Raw genomic sequence first — 21507 nt, 5'->3', positions numbered from 1 at the left:
GAGAATGTTTATATAGAGTCATAAAGTTTAAACCAAGGCTCTCATTGCATGAGCCTCTTGCAACTTTTGTCTGCTAAGTCTTGGAGAAATCATAGCCTCATTTAAATCAACAAATGGTTTAAGAGTAACTTCAGAGTCCAAAATTTCACACTAAAGTTATAGCTAGATTTTTAAAGAAAGCTGCAAAATCCAGTTCCCTAAGACTGAAGGGCATTTAAATTAGAGTTGCAGATGTATAACTAACAAGTCCTTGGAACAGAATCTGCCCATTGTCACACTAATTTTATGCCTCAAGCCCAATACAGGTGCAGTACAAAAGGTATAAACCATATTATTATGTGAGGATTAACCTAATAGCTTTGATATTAATAGGAGGTTGACCCTGCTGGAAAACAATGGGTTTGATGAAAATAGAATTCATCAGAGCTCTTCGGTAAAGTGTTGGTCATCTGCCAACAATACTTCAGAAGGAAGCAAGTCTCATCCAATTCTACTTCAAAGGTATGAACAGTTAAAATAAAGAAGGAAGAACTTGGCTGACTTCTTCCAATTGTCAGCACTTGTGCACCTTGTTTTCTATTTTAACAAGGACAGAATAATAATAATAATAATAACAACAACAACAACAACAGCAACAAAACCTGCAGGAAGGCATCTCCTTGCAAATGCCTGTTTCACACCGTCAGATCTTCAACCCAGTCTGTGTTGCACCTGCTTGCCAAGAACCCCATCAGAAGCTTTTCATGTGAACAAGGTTCAAAGTAAAGAAGCAAGAAATTTAGGTGTAAAACCCAGCAAAACACTTCTCAACAGAATTAGGAGGTACATGAAACTGAACTGCTGAAGCAACAGTCTGGTTCTCTCTAGGGTAAAATTTTCACAGCACAGATGATGATTCAAGAACCTGCAGTCTTTTGTTTTCTCTGTGGGGTACCCTTGAATTTTTAAGCACCTACTCTCTGTGTAGGAATATTAGGAGTCCTTCTGATTTCTAAATTCTGTGCAGCCTGCAGAAAAGACATGCCACATGCTTCGTCAGGTACACAAAATCCTCTACCTCTGCAATAAATTTTTCCAACTGAAAGTGTCAGATAGAAAAGGATTCTTTTATCTTCATTGGCCATATGAGTACCTTTTGCGCATCTGAATTCATCTAGTGTCAGCTGTTAGCTACTTGCTTATGTTTCACATCATACTTCCATAATCCATTTAATCTGTCATTGCTCAGTGCTGCTTATTAAAGAGCCAGTCCCATCTTCCTTCTCCATATTGTGTCCATTTATTCCCACTGCCTCCCTTGCATCAGTACTATAATTTGTGTGAAGAATCAAACCAGAAACCTGAGTAAGCTGAAAACCAAATTATTCTGGTTTCTGCAGGTTAGGAAATTCATTTGGCACCAAGCTACCTCAGTTTCACACAGAAAGCACAAATAATAGAGCTAGCACATGGGAGAGGCAAGAATAAGCAAAGCAACTAGATGACAGGGGGAATGTCCTTTTCAGCAGCCACATTAAATTATGCCATATAATACAGATCAAGGAGCTATGGCACTAATCTGCTAAATTAATCAGTGCAACACCTCACTCAGGGATATAGACAATTCTCTGTTAACAGAAGACTAAGTCTCCAAAACCATATGCCTAGCTTCTCTCAAAGATACTGACTCATTGAGGAAATATTGGAGTGAAACTCTATAGTTTCCTTTATACAGCAGCAATAGGATTCTATTGGTCTCTTCTGGCTTTAAATTATATACAAGTTGTGTGATAACAACCTTCCCCTTCTTTCAATACACTAGCATATTAGAAATTTATCAACCCCCTAACAAATGATTTACATTTCTTAGGAAAGAATTTGCACCTTTCATCCATTGTTCTAACCCCTGCCATGAATACCTTAAGGACAGTTAGCTCCAGTTAGTTCTTTGCATTTACTGACAGGCCATCAGCCTCTTCCTTTCACAGATCGAAAAGAAAAAATAAAAATAAAAAAAAGAGTATCTACAATCATAACGTCATTCTTACTGTTTCTTGGGCATACCATATCCTAACTGAAGACACCAGACCAGGCTTTTCCACCTCAGAACATGATGAACATTTAACAAAATCAAACGACTCCCTCAATACACAATGTATGGGGTCTACAGAAACATTGATAGGCCTTGCATACTTGTGCACCCAGTCTGATGGTGAAAATGGGTGTGTGGGCTACTTTATTCCAGAACCATAGAATATTTTCCGTCAAAAAAACATGCTGAAAAGGGTCGTTGGAAATGTAAGGGTTTTTGTAGTGAACTTCACCTTTCTTCCCATACCGAGTCTGACTAAAATTCCATAGCATGCTATTATGAAGAGATGATTAAAAAGACAAGATTTATTGACATCTTGCCCTTGAAAAGGTAGAAAAATAACCTAGAACAATGAATAGATCTACAGGTTTTCACTGCCTCCTGCTGGCCTCGAAGTTAATGTTTTTGCAGGCATATGGTGTCAGGGGATCTGCCATTGTTTTGCTCAGTTTGTCACCAAGAGAGATTCTCACAGATAAACCCATACAGAACAAGTCATACTGTGGGCTTCCAGCTCATTCTCTCAGAAGCAAGAAATATGCAACAACTTGCGTTGCTGTTGATCTCACCTCCCAGACATACAGCTGGATGATAAAACTGATCTTTGATCTAGCTTTTTTTGGCACACCAGGTTTGATAACAAGATAAAGGCAGCAGAGCCACTCCACAGCTCAACACCCATTATCCAGTAGTGTTTCAGGCTTCAAGAGCTTCTGTGAATTCTGATCTGGTACAGCCTTCCAGCTTGGCATCCCTTTGCAGCCATGGTCCTTCACTCAACAGGTGACTTGAAGTGTCACTGACTAAGGAACTGGAACAACGGTGATATTATGAAAAGCCAGTTCCTAGATGGGCTAATTAGCCTGAGCAGAACACGTCAGTAATGCCACTCTATTGCTTGCAATGCTCAAGCTCTCTTTTCTGAAGTTAGACCAGACCTCTCTGCACAACACTGCATTATCCTGGTGTGACACATAACAAAAATACAGGCAAAACAGATTTTCAGTTATCTCTTATACACAACTCTGTCATACACACACACACACACACACACACACACATACACACACACTCATTTCAGTGTGTGGCCTGTGGACACTGTTGCTGCACAAGAAGGTTCAGACTCCTTAATTCCAAAGAATTCACAGCTAGTGTTTTGCACAGGTCACCATAATGTTGGTCCTCATTCTTTCTTTGCAAAGTTCTTACATGTTAAATTCTGCTCAGAACCATCCCCTCTGGCAAACCCCAAATGTCAGTTGACTCCCCCAAAACATCTTGTTAGGTTGTGGGCAGAGCAGAAAGTTTTCTTCAAACCACAGAGTCTATATGAAAATTAAAATAAAAATCAATACAATAACATTAAATAAAATAACAATTAAAAAAAATGTTGATTGGCTTTGCCCCCTGTGCATAAATCATAAGGAGTTCAGCAGGAATCTCTTATAGTTCCCCATAAAACACATTCAGGATTGCACTTCCAGTTTAGACATTCATGACACCAGTGCCATTTGGAGGCTGCTTTTAAGTTACTCGCCTCTCTTAGATTTAGACCCTGCAACCATTACTTTGACTTTCAAGACACCTCTAAGAACCCCCAAGGAATCTGACAGGGAGAAGATATCTGTTGCTATATTAAGCATTCTAAGAAATGTGGTGTGGTCCCATGAGACATGAGCAAACCTGTAAAAACAACATAGAGATTCTTCTCCACTGTTCAACTTAACACCAGCACTCAGTCCTCCAGTCAACTATTTTCTCTTTTGTGCATACAAACACCTTCAATATGATCCAAGGAACAGAAGTTCAAACTGTGTGTTTCTGAAAAAGTCAGCAAGAGCAGAGAAGGCCTGGTACTTCTGTCTGGGATTCTGTAAGATAAAATAACTCAGAGCATTTCGATGTTTCTGATAAGTGGGACTCCTACCTTCCACAACCTCAGAGTTCCACCAGCCCTCTCCCTATGATGGCAAACCAGGATGTCAGTGAACACATCCCAGCTGTTTTCTGTAATGAAAATTATAACACAAGCCAATCTACTATGCCATTTTTCTTGTCTTAAACATCCTCTTGTTTTCCAAATCATGTTTTCTCACACTGCAATATCAAGCAAGCAATATCAAAAAAAAATAATAATTAAAAAAAAAATCCCTTAAAATGGAGAAACAAGCCCTAGAGAAATTCCAACAGGTATGGAAAATTGGAAAAATAAGTTTTTCTAAAGCAAAGCTGTTGCCATAACTGCATTTTGGAGTATATAGGCTTCATTCTTATTGCCACTCATGAATTAGCAGCCTACAAAACAAAACATTACATTCTCATTTCTCAGATTTCCTCATCTGAGGCTGGTGGGGGGAAAAAAAGCAAGGTATGCAAATATTTCATACATAAGCACACATATGCATGTATTTTGATATGTAAGTCTGTTCATTACATGTTTAGTTCTAGCGGTAAAAGTTGACTCCAGTTATTAAAGTGTAAAATGGATTAACAGGTCTCCCTATATATAGTACCCTCAATATGTCACAGTTGTGTATTACTACAAAACACTGAATGCAACACATTGCTTTGATTCAGAATGACTGAGTGGAGATACACAAACAGCAAACATACCAAAACATACTCAAGTCTTGGAGTGCTTGCACACTATTATGTATACAAAGAGAAGATGGTAGACTGGAATTTTTGTAGAGAACAAGGAGCTTCAAAAGCTGTGCTTGGCAAAAGCAACTGTGACTGTGTTTGCAGGGCTGCTCGTAGTTGTTGGTGTTTGATTCTTGAGCATTTAATTTTTAAGCTCTGATATTGTGATAGCTTGGATAATATGGATAATTTGTTCTCAAACCACTGAGCTGGGTTAAATTCTGCTCTAATTAAGGGTCTCCCCTCCCTCCCCCCCACTGAAGGAATCAATGCAGTCCTTTACATCTTTACATCTGGTCTTTTATCACATGAGATTTCTCATAAGGTAAATCCTACCATTTATAAAAGTTTAAGCAGAACTCAAACATACTTTTAAGTTCTGTAACAAGTGCTTGTTCTTTCCAAGAGTATCTTGGCCAACAGGGCTGATAGATAACAAGAACTCTTGCACTTCAGACAGGGCATGTATCCTCCCAATGCAAGCTACTTAAACTCAGTAAAGTTGATTTTAGAATTAGAAATTACGTACATTGTACCTATTTGTAGATTACAGTGCAGCTCTGCTTATACAAGGCAGGTCTCAGAGGTGTGTCTCTGCTGGTTCCAAGTGTATAGAGCCTTCTTGAAAATCGTAATACCTTGCACAATTTTAAAAAAATATGTAGAAAAAAAAAAAAAAAAAAAAAACACAACTCTCAGAACATTAGAAAAAATGTTGAGACTTTGCCACAAAAGACTAATTCAATCAAGCATGTTACACAGAAGACATCATTCAATTTTTTTGCAGCACCTCTATAACAATCTAGCTGCAAGCGTATGATCCTCTCTCAACATGAAGGCAAAGGTTTGGAATTAAAAATGGAAGCATGTTCTAGAAGAAAGTGTTATATACAGGATCTTTTCCACCTTGATTCAGGATCTTACCCAAAAGGGAAAGATCTTCCCTCACCTCTTATTTATCACAATCCTGTAGGAACAAGATCCCCTGTGGCATGTGGGCATACTCTCTCTAAAGACAATGAGGAAATAGCCCAGAGAATTTCATTCATCTTGATATCTTTTGCTGTCTAAAAGTCAGGCATCTAATCTAAACTAGACATCTAGGCTGCCTCAAAAGAGAGAGAAGCATCTCCAGACAGTGATTCATCTCACCCTAAAATTCATATTTTAAATAGGGGGAGGGGGACCTGCACAGGTACCTGGAGAGTATGATCACTTTCTGCTGACCAGGAAGAGGGCCATCCTGTTGAGTATTTACAGACTTTTAAACAACTGAAGACAGAAGAACTGCCACATCTACAGTGCTCTACATCACAGCTCAAGACACTTCCATCTAAGCGAGCTTAACATTAAGTAGCTGAGGGGCTGCCAACAACAGTCCTGCTGTAACAGAACACCACATACTGGCACTATAAAACCAGCCTTAAGAGCTCATATCAGTGGTCCACATTATGCTCTGGCAATATCAAGACTGCCTTTTTTTTTTCTTTTCTTTTCTTTTTTTTTTTTTTGATATAGTTTAGGATTGTCATCTTGGCCACCATTGTCACTGCCACATCTAACAGGCTTACCACAGACTAAAATTACAAACCTTGTTCACAGAGCTTTGTAAAGCAGCCGAGTTCTGTGGTTGTTCAGTCGTTTGGCCTTCCCTTTGCAGAAGAACATGAATACAATGGACCGCTTCTGTTTGATAAACAAGCCTCTCATCTGCAGGCTAGTCTTCAGAGGCATTGAGAATCTGTACCAACCATAGGAGTCCTCAGGTATCTTCTGACCATCCAGTTGCAAAGGGCCCTCCTGTTTAAGGTGCACTCTTCTTGTTTGTTCATTTTTCCACACCACATTCAATAGCATGGAGCCTGAGCTGATGGTTTTTCCTCCATTGAACTGATCTCATAGAAAATACAATTCTTGTTCTTTATATCATAGACAGTAGTTGTAGAACATTTTTGTCTCATACAAAGAAGTATTTGATATACCTACCCATTTAGCAAAAAAGAGATTATCTCCAAATAATCTTTCTTCCCATCCAGGAACTCTATTACTAAAACTTCTACCAAGGTCTGTGATTAGCAAATCCCTGTAATCTGCTGAGGGACTCGTTACACAAACTCACAAAAACAGATAGCAAACAAAGAGAGTGTTCTTAAGGACGTTTAAATAAATCCATCCGCATCATGTAAATTTGACCTCTCAGAAGAAGAGCAATAGAATATGAAGCTTTTCACTACAGGTCATGGTTCAAAACTGGCAGAGCTCAATAGCAATTGGTGTTGCCAAATTGAAGCTTTTAATTTCACCCATAGAAGCATACTGATTATACAGTCCTGAATTACTCTTTGACAAATATTATAGCTGCTTGATAGTCTGCCTCTTAAAAACAACATAAACACCAAGAATTTCCATCATCTAAGAAAACTTGATGTAACAAAGACTCTGACATTCCTCAATGAGGAGAACATTGAGTCTGAGACACGTCAGAAGTGATCAGCTTGTGCAGGTGATATTGTTGGAAAATTTGTCTTCCAGAACTATGAAGGTGACATTTTATGAGCACAACAGTCAGATTAAACAAAACACAGAAAAAGATGTAGGGGAAAAAAAAAAAAAAAAAAAAAAAAAAAAGAGGGAGAGAGAGAGAAGAAGGATTTTAAAACATGTAGATAATGTTTCTTAGGCATCCTTGAAGATTAAAGGCAGAAGTCAGCTGGACCAGTTGTACAGCACACTCAGTACAGGCTTCAAAGATCAGAAAGCCAGAAGTTGCACAACTGGAAGTTAAATTTGATTTATTCAGCAGCATAGGGCTGGGAGGGGCACAGCAGCTTCTCAGTATTTCACAATGGGGACTCTTCTTTATTCATCCTGCCTAATTATATTCTGGCACTGGGAAATTGCATTATGAGGGCAGTAACTTCTCTAAATAATTGTCACCCAAAGACATTCTGCAATGTTTTGTGATGTTTTCCAAAACAGGGTATTTGAAGATGGGAAGCAGAATTTCATGTCAGAACAATTGTTTCATATACAATTGGTTTTTTCAGCTTTGAATTATAAAAGCAACTGCAACACCTGTTGGCCTAACACATCTCAGGGATGTTTCAATTACGTTTTGGATCAGCCACTGGAAGCCTGGTCCTGACACTAACATGGAGATTACGAAAATTGGACAGTTAACAGTGTTTGTCTTTGATTTGGTTGGAATTAAGAGAATGTTTTCTTTGTGTAAGAAACTAGATAAAAGTTGCATTTTAGGTCTCAAACATTTGTGCCTTGTCTTGCAGCTTAAGCCTGGAGCAGAACTAACCAAGACTCATTACGTTCCTGAGAACATTAGGAATGAGCTTCAAGAGGTGATTACGTGATGTTCCTGATTCGCTGGTCAAATTGGAAAAGAGCAGGATGGTTTTTTTTAGGTGGGTTTGAGCATCTAGCAAAACACAGGATTGGGGAATGGCCACACGTAGCCACTGAGGTCCCAATGTCTATTAGCAATACAGCAATTAAATGAATTAACTAAGAAGTTTCAAGCTTTACAATATATAGACTCTAACTGAGTCAAATCTCTTAAGGTTTACCCATCAAGAGATATTCTGATCTTTAGTATAAATGGAGGAATGAACACGGAGCAAGGAGATTGAAATCCCAGCTGTATGACTGAAGACTCTTTTTTCAAGATCAGCCCTTAATATTGGCTCAGAGAGTCACAGTGAATATGGCTATGTCTGGCTGGCAGCCAGTCACTAGCAGTGTTCCCCAGGGCTCAATTCTAGGGCCAGTCCTGTTCAACATTTTTATCAATGATCTGGATGCATGACTGGAATGCATCCTCAGCAAGTTTGCCAATGACACTAAACGGGGAGTTGTTGTTGACTCCCTGGAGGAATGAGAAGTCTTCCAGAGGGATCTAGATAGATTGAAGTACTGGACAATCAGCAGCAACATGAAATTCAACAAAGGAAAATGCTGGGTTCTGTGCCTGGGGTAGAGTAATTCTGGACACAACTACAGACTGGGAGATGGGTGGCTAAAGAGCAGCTCTGCAGAGAGGGACTTGGGGGTGCTGGCTCAACACAAGCCAGCAGCATGCCCTGGCAGCCAAGAAGCAAATTGCATTTTGGGGTGCATTAAACACAGCATAATCAGATGGTTAAAAGAGGTGATTCTCCCACTGTATTTTAGCATTGGTGCAGCCTCACCTTGAATACTGTGTGGAGTTCTGGACTCCACAGTATAAAAAGGATGTTAAGGTCCTTGAAAGCACAACAAGGTGCAATATGGTAAAAATGAAGTTGCAAAGGGCATAAGCTAAAAAGGAAGAAAATTCTATCCACCTTTATCTGTTAACATTTTTTGTTTCTCAAAAGATAAAAGTGGTTCCACTGATAAGAGAGAGAATTATCACACCTGCAGAATAAAATTTCATATACATACACCTTTTTGAAGAAAACTTACTGATAGTTATTTTAGCCATCACCTTCTCCTTGATTTATTCCCTGGTTTAATTACTGAAAATAGAAAACTTCTGAGTACCCTGCACTAGGGGAATCACACCAAAATGCAGCTGCTTTGTGGTCAGTTTTCCATTTCTATCATCTCTCCAAGCATCTGTGCACAATGTTAGTGTTTACGAGTTGTACCATTCATTCCCCAGCAGGAAAAACAGTGCCAGAAATTCTGCTGTATGCTTTGCTTGACAGAAAATAGAAATCCCCTTGGAAAAACAAAAGGGAAAGAAAGTGGAAAGAAAAGTAGGTATTTGATCGTGTGACATTATTTGTCCTTGTCCAGAAAAATTTCCAAGAGCAAGCAGGTGAAAACAAGTCCTGTATAGTCCTAATTTTAAAACAGAAAAGGAAGGTTTAACTTTGGCCATACACTGCGCTTTGGCATAACTAAAACAAGCTGACAGACAACATTTCTGGTGTTTTTTGTTGTTCTTGTTGTTGTTTTTCTCAGTCTTTAAAATACTTGAACATTAGATTAGAAAACAAACAAAACATGCTTTTATATCAGACAAAGTTTTGGATTTATTTTTTTTTTTAATTTTGCTCAAAATTTCAATAAAATAAAACATATTTGGACCATATTGTCTAGTAATGAAACTACCTAGCAACCAACAATGAAAAAATATATATTTTTAATCAAAGTAAAGCAGTAATCATGTAATTTATCTATTTTACTTTTCACATAAGTTTTAAAGAGCTTACTTTAAAAAATATATATATATATTTTATTTCTTGTATTTTGTTAGAGTCCACATTTTCAGAAGTTTCTGTGAAAGGAAAAAAATCAGAGAATACATGTATATTGCCATTTGTGAGCTTGCAAGTGCCCTCTACTGCCTTCCTAAAGCCAATCAATCACTTTCCTTCGATTTAAAAATGCAGTAGGATCCCTACAGTGACAGGCATAGCATACTGAGCTGACTTTTCTGTTATTTCATGCAAAAGAACTTCTAATAGAAACTAAAGCTCCATGTACATGTTTATAGATCACTATGAATGGACATCTTCCAGCTCGCAACAATTTTATATACCTAAGTATATAATTTTAATATAAAACCTTATAGTGTATTACCTGTAAGTTTTGTGGGTTTTTGTTGTTGTTGTTTGACTGTTTTCTTGCTTTTGTTTGTTTTGTATGCTTCCTTTCAAACACATGGCATCAATGGAACAAGAGATTTCAGACCTGTACTACACTTTGCATAATCTGTTCTGTCCTCATAGCATCTCATAGTAAAAACTTAACCTATGAGAAACCGTTCACTGGAGTCCATCTCTGTTGCTTCACAGGAGAGTAAAGCCACTAGAGAGCGTAAAGCTAACCTGGCCAGGCAACAAATCCCATGCAGGTACATAGAGAGCCATGGCAGCCCCAAGGTGCTCTGACTTGTACTTGGATTCAAAGGAGCTTTGAAGGTTCAAAACAGAAACTGAAATGACAGAATAAAGACACAACTGACTTCTGGCCTCCCTACAGGAAAAACCTGCCCAGCCTAAGGAATCAGAGGGCTCCATGGTTAGTCTTTTTAATTATCTGTTTTTCTTCCATACCCTTTTAATTATTTTTACATGGCACCCACTAGGGAGGCTGCACTGGAATTCATCTTTCTTCAGGGAAGAGAGATCTTGGGGCTCTGGCAGCATCCCTCTTGTTTGCTTTCTCTGAAACTGGGCTCTGTACTGGTAGAATCAGACGGGACCATGGGAGTTAATAAGCAGCTGGCCAGATGGTGCCTGTCCAAAGGTGTTGGCTTTGTAGACAACTGGAACTTCTCTTTGGGAATAAATCAGTGATACAGAAGAGCCTGCCTGCATTTCAATCAAGCACAAGCAGACAGACTATTAACAGAGATAATTACCTTTTTTTTTATTTTTTTTTAATCCCTCCCTCCCTCCCTCTAAAACTGTAGATGAAGATCCAGAGAGAGAGAAAGGAACGATCCCCAGGGCTAAAAAGAACATTTTTTCAAACACTACAAGCAGAAAACAGAAATCTAGGTGTTAGTTACCCAGATGCTATCTGTATATACACCCCCACCATTGATTTAATACCTATGCAATTAAGAAATCATGTGCAACAATAAAAGTAGTTGATAGTATGACTTAAAGGCAGCTTAAAGACATACCCTGTTGGTCCTGCATTTATGAGGCCAATCTGATACCACTGCCATAAGGCACTGCAAGAGCTGATTGTACAGTCACGGACCACAGCAGCAACTATGTTACTACTATCTCAACTAATCTCCTGTTCTTGTTCACCTTCCAGTATGGAAAACATTTCAGTAGAGCTCACACCTGAAGAAGGGCTATACTGAACAAATCCAAACACACAATGCCACTAGATTTAATTTAACATCAGAAAAATATCCATGTGGCTACAAAAGAGCATTTATTTCTGCCAACAGAGTATTAATAAGATGAGATTAAAGATTTTTTCCATGGGAAAATAAATAAATAAATAAATAGGCAGTTAGGGTAGTAACTAAGAGACTGTTTTCCTTTTCCACAATAGACCTCACACTACCACAAGCTAGTCATTTCTACAGCCCTTGCTCTAGCTCTCTAAAAGGCATAATGCAGGTTATCTTAGTGTGGTGTCTTCATGTGACAGAGCTTAAGGATCCTCAGAAACAGCAGTAATTGGAGCTTCCAAGAAACTCAACATTGTGTGTCAATACAGAACCAAAATCAGAACTTGCATTAATTTTCTTTAACTACACCTTGAAGAAATCTGGATCCCCACCCCTTTTTTTTTCCCCCAGAAATTTCCCTCTGCCTGCAAACACATGCCTTCTATCAAATATTCCATTTTTTAGCAACAGTAGGACCTCTTCCAGCTATCCCACCAACACCACTCCACAAAAGGTGTTTGCACTTGGAGAGATGATCAGTCAGTTTCCTCAGAGCTGCAGCCACCAAATTACACAATATGCAAGCCCCTTCCCTCTGTCCTGTGGCACAATTTTGTAAGCCTACTATACTTTTATTGTGGTTCAGAAGATAGATCAATGAAATAGTCCAAGCATACTTCTTCTCTCAAGTAGAGGGAAGTGATTAACTATCTGAAAGGATTACTGGAGTGACAGGCTTCTGGGTAAGAGGTAGTTCTTTTTAAAATAACTACTCTGAGAACAGGGAGTAAACAGACAAATGTAACGAGTGTGATATATTCCAAGTTTACATTGTTACCCACTGCATAGGGTATTTAAGTTCCTACGTGCAGAGCCTAACTGCAGCACACACATCTTTCCAGGAGAGGGAAAAAAAAAAAAAAAAAAAAAAAAGGCACTCTTTCCCCAAGTAACTTGGCAAACAACTTCATTCCACAGAGTCACTGCAAGGACTGAACTCCAGATTATTTATAAATCCTAATTTAAAAGGAATCCTTTTTTGCTCAGCACTGGGCTAATATGAATAGCCTTTTCAGAATCTTCACTGAGGAGTGCAAACTGAAAGCTGCTTTGTAGTCCCATCTATACTTCTCAAAAAGCAACTCTCTCATCTAAGAAACTAGCGACACTATTTTCCGTTCAAGCTGTCTTCACTTGAGTTTCACATATAAGACTCATACTAGGTAAACAATTAAATTATCAACATTGCATTATGGACAAAACTGCTATCACCTAGCAGTTAGACAACATTCTTACACTGAATGCAGAAAACATTTTCTGCAGTCTGCAATCCTCCATGCAGATGACCCATGAATAGCACCATTTGTGAAAAGCACAAAAAAGAGAAAACCCACTAGCACACTTTTTAATGCTTTCATGCCCTGACACTTCTCTCATCATATTATCCCCTTTTCCCATCTGTGTAATGCCAATCACAGTATAAAAATTCAAATGTAGATAGATCCTTAGAGTCCACATAAGAGAAGTTTTGTATGACTGCATTAATTTATAAGTTACAAATCTGTGATTTGTCTTCCTCCTTCCCAACTCTAACAAATGGACATGTCATATGTTCATTAATGTCACTTTCTCCATTTAAAAATCCCACATAGATTTATCTGTTGTCTGTCTGCCTGCATTTATATTTCTACTATGACCCATGGTATATTCTTTAAATAAAAAATTCCAAGTACCAGAAAAATTACATATCACACAGATAAAAGTCTTAGATGAGACACCCTGCAACAAGACTTGTGTTCCTCAGCATCACCTGCAGTTTACTTTTCCTAGCAGGACTTGAATAACTGCCCAACTCAAAGAGCAGTTGAATGCAGACCATCAGGCTTACTTCTTTATGCAATAAAGGTAATGCCTCCACTATGCTTATTTAGTCTGCCAACCCATATATATAAATAACATAGAAATGGGATTAATCTGCCCATCTGTGACACCTTGTAAATTATAGTATCATGGAATTGTATAATCATTCAGATGGGAAGGGACCTCAGGAAGCCTCTAGTCCAACTACCTGTTCAAAGAAGGGTCAGCTAGGATCAGACCAGTTTACTCAAGGCTTTTTCCAGTTGAGTCTTGAAAACTTTCAAGGATAGAGACTGCACATTCTTTCAGACAACCTGTCCCACTTCCTGGTTGTTCTATCCAGGAAATTACTTTCTTTATAGCCAGTCCATGTTGACTGTTCCTAATGGCCTTCTCCATCTGTGCTGAGAAGTGTTTCAAGAGGACTCCCTCCATGCTTCTCCCATAGAGCAAAGTGAGTCTGATGAGTCTGCAATTCCCTGTATTGCCCTTTCCTGAAGACTGGTGCAACACTTGCCTTTCTCCAGCTTCTGAGCTCTTCCCCAGTCTCCATGACAAAAGAAGGTAGGTAGCGTTCTTGTATAAACATAAGTCAACTCTTCCAACAGCCTCAGATGCAGCCCACTTTGTCCCACCACCTTCCATGGGTCATGTCCTCTCAAGTAATCCCTGACCCAGTCCTTGTCCCCTGCTGGGACTTCTCTTCCTTGAGCACTTTCACTAAGTACAGAGGCCTGTGAGGCCTTACTGGTGAAGACCAAGGCACAGAAGGCATGATCACCTCAGCCTTATCTGTGCCCACTGCCACTAAATCACACACCTCACTCATCAACAAGCCCACAATTTCCTTGTTCAGCCTCCTCCTGCCAGTGCAGTGGTAGAAGCATTCCCTCTTATCCTTAACATCTCTTGCACATATCAATTCTGTTTGAGCTTTGGCTTTCATAGCCTCAGTCCTGCATACTTGGACAACTTTTTTAAATTCCTCCTTTGTAGTCTGTCCCTGCTTTACACTGTTTTTGCATTGGAGCTCCACCACGTGCTTCCTGCTTAGCCAGCCTGGTCTCCTGATGCTGTTGCTTGCTTTCCTGATTATGGACTGCTTCTGCATTTGGGAGGAATTATCCTTTCAAAACCTGCCAGCTTTCACAAGTTCTTACCCATTAGAGCTGCAGTGTGATCCTACATACCAGTTGCCTGAATAAGTCAAAGTCTGCTTGCTTAAAGTCCAGGGCCTGTTAGGCTGTTAGTTGCCTCTCTCACTCCCTAAAGACCTTGAATTCCCCTATTTCATAGTCACTCTGAAGGTCACTACAGCCAAGGCAGCTGTTAATTATTACACTTTCAACCACTCTTGCCTTCTTTGTGAACAGCAGATACAATTCTGTGTCACATGTAACTGACCCCTCCAATGCTTGTATCAAGAAATTAATCCTGATAATAATTTTTCAAGCAGATTTCAGATAGGTTCAATTCACCCATAAGAACTGCAGCCTATGAGTCAGACATTTCCTCAGGTTGTCTACAGGCTTTGTTTTTTCATCATCATCAGATGATCTATAACAAAATCCCACCATGATGTCTGCATTCCCTTACTGGCCTCTCCCCTTATCATGACACACAAACTCTTAGCTTTCCCGTCATCTGTCCTTCAGAAGAGCTCCATATATTTAAAATGCTCCTTCACTTGAAGAACTCCCTCAGTCCTTACTTTCCTTTCCTATCTGTCCTGAAGAGCCTACACCTGTTGACTCCTGCACCCCAGTAACACAAGCTCTCCCACCATGTCTAAGTTATTCCAAGCATTGTAGCTGCCACACCACATGCCCTCCATTTACCCTGTATCCTGAGCTCCTAATTCCTGAGATCTCTATTGTACCCATTACCTTACACCATTTGCTTCTCAGCCCTGTTCACTGTTTCTTCCATTAACTGAGGGTTGTAGTCTCCTTCCCCTATCATTCCTAGTTTACAATTCTCTTCAGTAGGTTGCCCAGCCTATTGGCAGAGGTGCTTTTTCTGCATAGTTGAGTGGATCACATATTTTCCCAGCAGTCACCAATCCTCAGAGGTTTCCATGAATGCAAAAGCTAAATCCCTCTCAAAAACACAAACTTCACAACCAGGCAGGTGTTGACTTACAGGATCCATTTACTCTTTCTCAAGCCTTTGATCTTCACAGACTACACCATCTGGTGCTCCACAAACTCCACCTGAGCCCCAGAGCCCTGTGGTCACTCCTGGTAGGCTCAGCATCTCCCTGGCAGTATCATAGGTGCCCACAAGGAAGAGCAACAGGAGGTGATGGTCCAAAGTCCAGACAACCCTCAACAGTCTTCCCACAACATCCTGGGACTAAGCACCTAGTTAGCGGCGAAACCCATGGAACTTCAGGTCAGTTTGTTAGATGGATGCCAGTGCCCCACACAGGAGATGTTCTCCAACAATTGTCACCTTTCTTATTCCCTTTGTGCAGAAACATGTTTGAGGCTCAAACATCTCTGACACCTCCCCTGAAGGAAGGTGACATCCCTCCCCTATTTCCAAGGGCACTGTACCTGCTCTGTAACTACAGCATTAGGCTATGTGGGTACTGAATTGCAGAGCTTTGGGAGAGGATTCCAGAACACTGAAAATGACAAAATAAGCAAACAATTAATGCAAAAAAACCCTTATTGCAAGTTTTTGTTGTTGTTGTTGTTGTGTATTTTTTTTAAAAAAAAGGACTTGATATGTGCATGAGGAGCTCAAAGGATGAAACAATTTACTCACTTAGAAGACAAAATATTTACAGCTTCCAAAGGCATGCACAAATGTCACCTGACAAGTGACACTGTAAGATCGGTAATATTAGACTCCCTGATATGAATAAGTTTTTAGCATTTGCTGTTCGAGTCCCAAGCCTTGTACATCTATCTTGGAAAAAAAAAAAAAAATAGACAAAATCATGTTTGTCACACCTCAACAGCCCCATTATTTTCAAAATATTTTTGAGATAAAACCAATATAATCATTTTGTCTAATGCATTTCCACGTGTAAAACAGACTGGAACAGAATAAACACTCTGCTGATGGAAACAGGGAGTGAATCCCATAGTTAACTCCACCATGGTCACATTTAGCACTGAAGCTATAGCCAGAACATTAATGGATACCTCACATTGCCGCTGCCACCACTAACCATGACGAGTTGAGTCTAAAATTGTCATTTTATACCAGAAGATGGATCTTGTAATTTTATACCAAATCTGGTCACAGATTTTATATCAAATCTGGTCATGACCAGAACTAATTTCTGAAAACCTCAGTATGAAACTTAACAGAACTATATTTTTACTGCCTTTACTTCAGACAATATTCACTATATTACCTCCCAATGATATTAAAATGTTCTTTATATTCTTTCTGACTAGTCATAGTGATCTATGATAGTCATAGCAATAGTGATCTGTGAAGACCAGATTTCATTACAAGTTCCTCCATCAGACTGTGGAACTGTTAACAAGCTTACCTAGATAAGCAATGCAATTTTAGTGCACTTCTTTGCTGCATGTTGTCCAAGATATAGATGACACTTTTAGTGCAAAACGATTACATGCAATTGAACCCTTAGTTACACATTTATCCTTATGATCATTTAGTAGACAACATTAACTTAGCATTGCTTCAATAGTTTTATATTCTACTTATGTGACTGGAAGTTACATATGTCTAAGGTGTTTAAAATGGCCTGGGTAAATCAGTAAAATGGTCCAAGAGGTCAAAGATCTGGCCATATAAAGAGGCCATATAAAATAATCGTTGTCATGTTTGTTTGTTTTTTCAGCTAGAACATAGACTAGAAGCATTCTGCTTATCAGTTTCAACCTGTACAGGAATATCAATTACTTTCCAAGGATAGTCCTCACTTTGTTTCTTCAAAAGTGAGGAGTGATAACAGTATATGTTGATTTTCTTATCTTTCTCAGAAAAACAGTCTTAACTTAAAATAAACACTAACCTTGCATCTCACAGAGAAAAGGGCATTTACTTACCAGAATATTTTGAAGGTATGAAACTCAATTTAATAAAAGGCATATTAAATAATAAATGTTTAGAAAACATGGTCAATTAGATGAAAAAGTAGTCGTTTAAGTGTGACTGCTTTTTTTTTTTTGGAATCTTTGCTAGACTCTATGCTTGTCACCAAATTAGATGTTTTCCCATGGTACGCATTATAAATTAGGTGGTTCATACCATGAGGTTTATAACCAGTGACCAGAATTATAACCAACAATATTTATTAGTGTCTTCAAATATTTCCAACATTTTGGACCCTGTTTTGATCTCATCCTACATTCATACATCTCATTCATACAACAGTAACTGCTCATCTTCCACAAGTTCATGACTGATTCTGGGATAGGTTAGAACAGCGTGTGATTTTATATGAAACATTACAGGTCTCAAACATGTTTTTAAGGCACAAACTAATATCTATTTGCATTCTATAAGGCACACCTCAAAACCAGAATAGTAACTTTTTGTACTCACTACTGTTACTACCAACATTCCTAACTATATACAGCACATCACAGCTACCTTAATGCACAGGTACCTATGGAAATTTTCTACCATATAGATCAGGTGCATTCTCTGTTTACATCTCAAGATGAAGGAATATTACATCTAGAATTCTGTAAATGTAATGAGAAATAACTTCTACAAAATCTGTATCCCTACAGAAATTTAGGGGGAAACAAATTGTCTCACATGCAGCACATTCACAGGAAATGCCAGATTTCATCAAGAGGGAGATTAAAATCTGGAAGTATTAACCTTTTCACAAACCAGAAACAAACAAACAAAAAAAGGCAGTCACACTGCCCAATGAAGACGGACTGCACTCTGCAGTCTCAGTGAAATTAAGCTTTGTTATTTTTACCTTCTCCTACTTAAATATCTTCTATTATATTAATATCTTAAATATTCTTGTCAGCTTTCATGATCAGCTACTAACACTCCCAAGGCCTGCTGTTTTAAATCAGCCCCACTGGGCATAGTGTCCCAGTATCACTGAACTTGGGAACACTTCTCAGGTTTGCCATTCCTCAAATCCTGACGCTGAGAGCCCTGGACATCCAAGAATATTTTAAAAGAGACAAGGTCAAGCCTATGTGATAGACAATCTCATTTGGTTTCTGGCATGGAAGCATAAAGCACAGAATTGCTACTGTAGCTATCTAATTCCACAGCTCTGCAAAGGTTTACCTTTCCTAAGGCAGCCTGTTTACTACACTGCAACAAGATCTGGAGTCCTAGCAAGCAGAGTGCAACAGGACTGAAGATACAAGGCTCTAGCTCAAAAGTAGAACTAGGACATGGACAATTTTGACCCTAACACCAGAGGAGTTCATGTTGACCCTATCTCAGGTCCAGCAGAACTGAAATCTTGCTGAACTGAAATTATTCCAGGCTTAATGAGGTGACATTCTTATCACATCCAGTTCTGTCTCCCTAAATATTAGGCCACACTCAGCAGCATCTAGTCTCAGTGTGTGTTTTTCTGTACACTGATCCTCCATCCTGAACAGATGAGAGAAGGAAATAAATCTTTGCAAACAAGAAAGAAGTCTTCATACAAAATACACTCAGTAAGCTGAGCTACATACACCCTGTTTAACTCAGTTCTGAACAAAGCTGTCAAGTATAAAACTGATTATTACATACAGCTGGGAGAAAAGGAACACCACCGTTCAAAGTTATTTGAGGATTATAATAAAGCCAATGTATGTCACCCATTAAACTAATTGACAGTGAATCAGATTCTTGTTAAGACTGCCAATGCAACACACTATTATGGAAACCAGCAGTGGAGGGAAGCATTCTAACCTCCACAGAAGAGTCCTTTGACTCAATGGAATAATAAAGAGATTCACAAGTATGAAAAGTATAGCAGAACCATATATTCCAAACTCGAAATATGTTTATTCTACTACTAGTGGTGATATTGTCTAGGCTACTGAAATATCATATTGAAATATTTAGCAAGAGAAAGTCATATTGGCTCTGTTTCTCTTGTTACTATAAGCAGTGAAAATACTCTACATTTATAGAATCAGATCTTCTGCATAGCAGTGCCAAGAGAGCACAGGGAAAGATTATCATGATCTTATGAAAATTCTTTACTTTTTTTCTGAGTTGAAAACTACAGTTGAAAAAAAAAAAAAAAAAAACAAGATTGAAATCCTTGATGATGTCAAGGTTTTATGGTCAGAACATGAGAACATGAAGAGTAAGAATGACTCAGTGTGGGGACACAATAGCAGAAAAAACATAGTTACAATTACTGTCAAGGAAGAGATCAACAAGATAGAAGTAGAGGATGATAAGCCATAAGGCAACCCAGAAAATCCATTTCACACTCAGGGGACAAGTTGAAGAACAAGTAAATATTTCTGCTTTTAAAGAAGACTTTTCAGCAAAGCCCTGGCCAGTCTGCAACAGGATGAATATAAAAATGCTGAAAAAAATTATTAAAATAAACATAGAAGGTCACTCAATCAGAAAAATACAGAAGCTGTTAAGCCATAAGCCAAGTGAAATACCCTCTTCTTTAAGTAAAAGATTTAGTGGGAAAAGGGAAAAAATCTAACTTGGTAGCTAGCCATTTTAAAAGTGAATGGCAATACAAAACATCAAGATGCCTTGTCCTTAAAAAGAAGACTTTATAACACAATCATTGGCATTCAGCAGAAGGAAAAAAAGCATTTGACACTGTACGGTCATAAATAAATTGCCGAGACATCAGCTAAGGTGAAGGCCTTTTGAAGGATAAGGCTGAAGGCTATAGTCTAGGTACAACAAAATAGGGATTAAAAAAAAAAATAAAAATTCCTAGAATACAGACCAATGAATGATTAGTGAAGCAAAGGCCATGGAGGCATAAACTGGAACCTTTCACATGACTTGCAAACTTGGAGAGAGATGCCAAAGGATATATAAGAATGAAGAAGGATTGAATTCTTTGCAGACCAATATGCTTTGACAACTTTGATGTCTCTTTTGCGTTCTCCTTGAAACCTCCCATCTCCAATTTGTGTCCTTACCTTAACCCACGCTGACATCTGTCAGCCGGGTTGTCAGAGCAATTTAAGCTAACCAGTATAACCTCACTTGGTAGTCATGCTCAGTTTTCAGGATGCTACAGTTTTCCATGTTCATCAGGTATTCCCTACGCACAAGCATAGCTCTTCACATACAACATTCATATGTCACTCTTACTGCCCTGTATTTGATACTTCAAAACATATTTCCAGGAAGCAGAGCCACAAGTGAACAATCCAGACTCCCAGTGGAATAAAGTGCCACACTCTGCTCCTTTCAACAGATAGTGACTTCTCTCTAGAATCTAGAAAACGAATTAAAATGCTTTTAATATGAAATATCTATAAAGATGGCTGGATCATCAAGGCATACCCTAAAACCTGTATTTCTGAAGCTTAATTAAAGGTAAGCAAGGTAAGCACCTGAAGCACACACAGACACAAGGGAAAAAAAAAAAAAAAAAAAAAAAAGCAGATTTTCTAATTTATGTGGAAGTCACAGAAAGGCAGATATTTTGCCTTACACAGTATGTAGGTTTGCACAAAAAGAACTACAGGACAAAATTAGTCTCAAAATGTATGTCTAAAGCAAGTTTGCTGGTTTCAGTAACTGGCAGACCCTATAAATGGTATTCTACTGCTGGTACCTGGAATTTAAGATACAAGCCACTGTGAGACTTACAGACATAAGAACATAGTGTAGAAGAGGGGGCTAGTGTTCTAGCAGAATAAAAGTATCTAATATGCAACCTGAAATATTAGTAGTGGAGCCCAAGTAATGCCATATAGCAAATCAGCATTCAGAAGCCTCCCTTAATCAAAACTGTAGACAGTGAACTATTTTTGATTGTGTAAGTGAGCTTCTTGTTTTTTTCTTTAAAAGCAGTATAAATATTGTTCATCTGAAATTTCTTTGGACTCTTGGGCTGGTTAAGAATCCTTAAGAAAGTCCTAGATGCTTTCTTTTCAACCACTATAATGCAACATGG

This window comes from Aythya ferina, assembly GCF_964211825.1.
Source record: "Aythya ferina genome assembly, chromosome: 2".
NCBI lineage: Eukaryota > Metazoa > Chordata > Aves > Anseriformes > Anatidae > Aythya > Aythya ferina.
The sequence above is the reverse complement of the archived record's forward strand: the minus strand, read 5'-3'. Positions refer to the sequence as shown.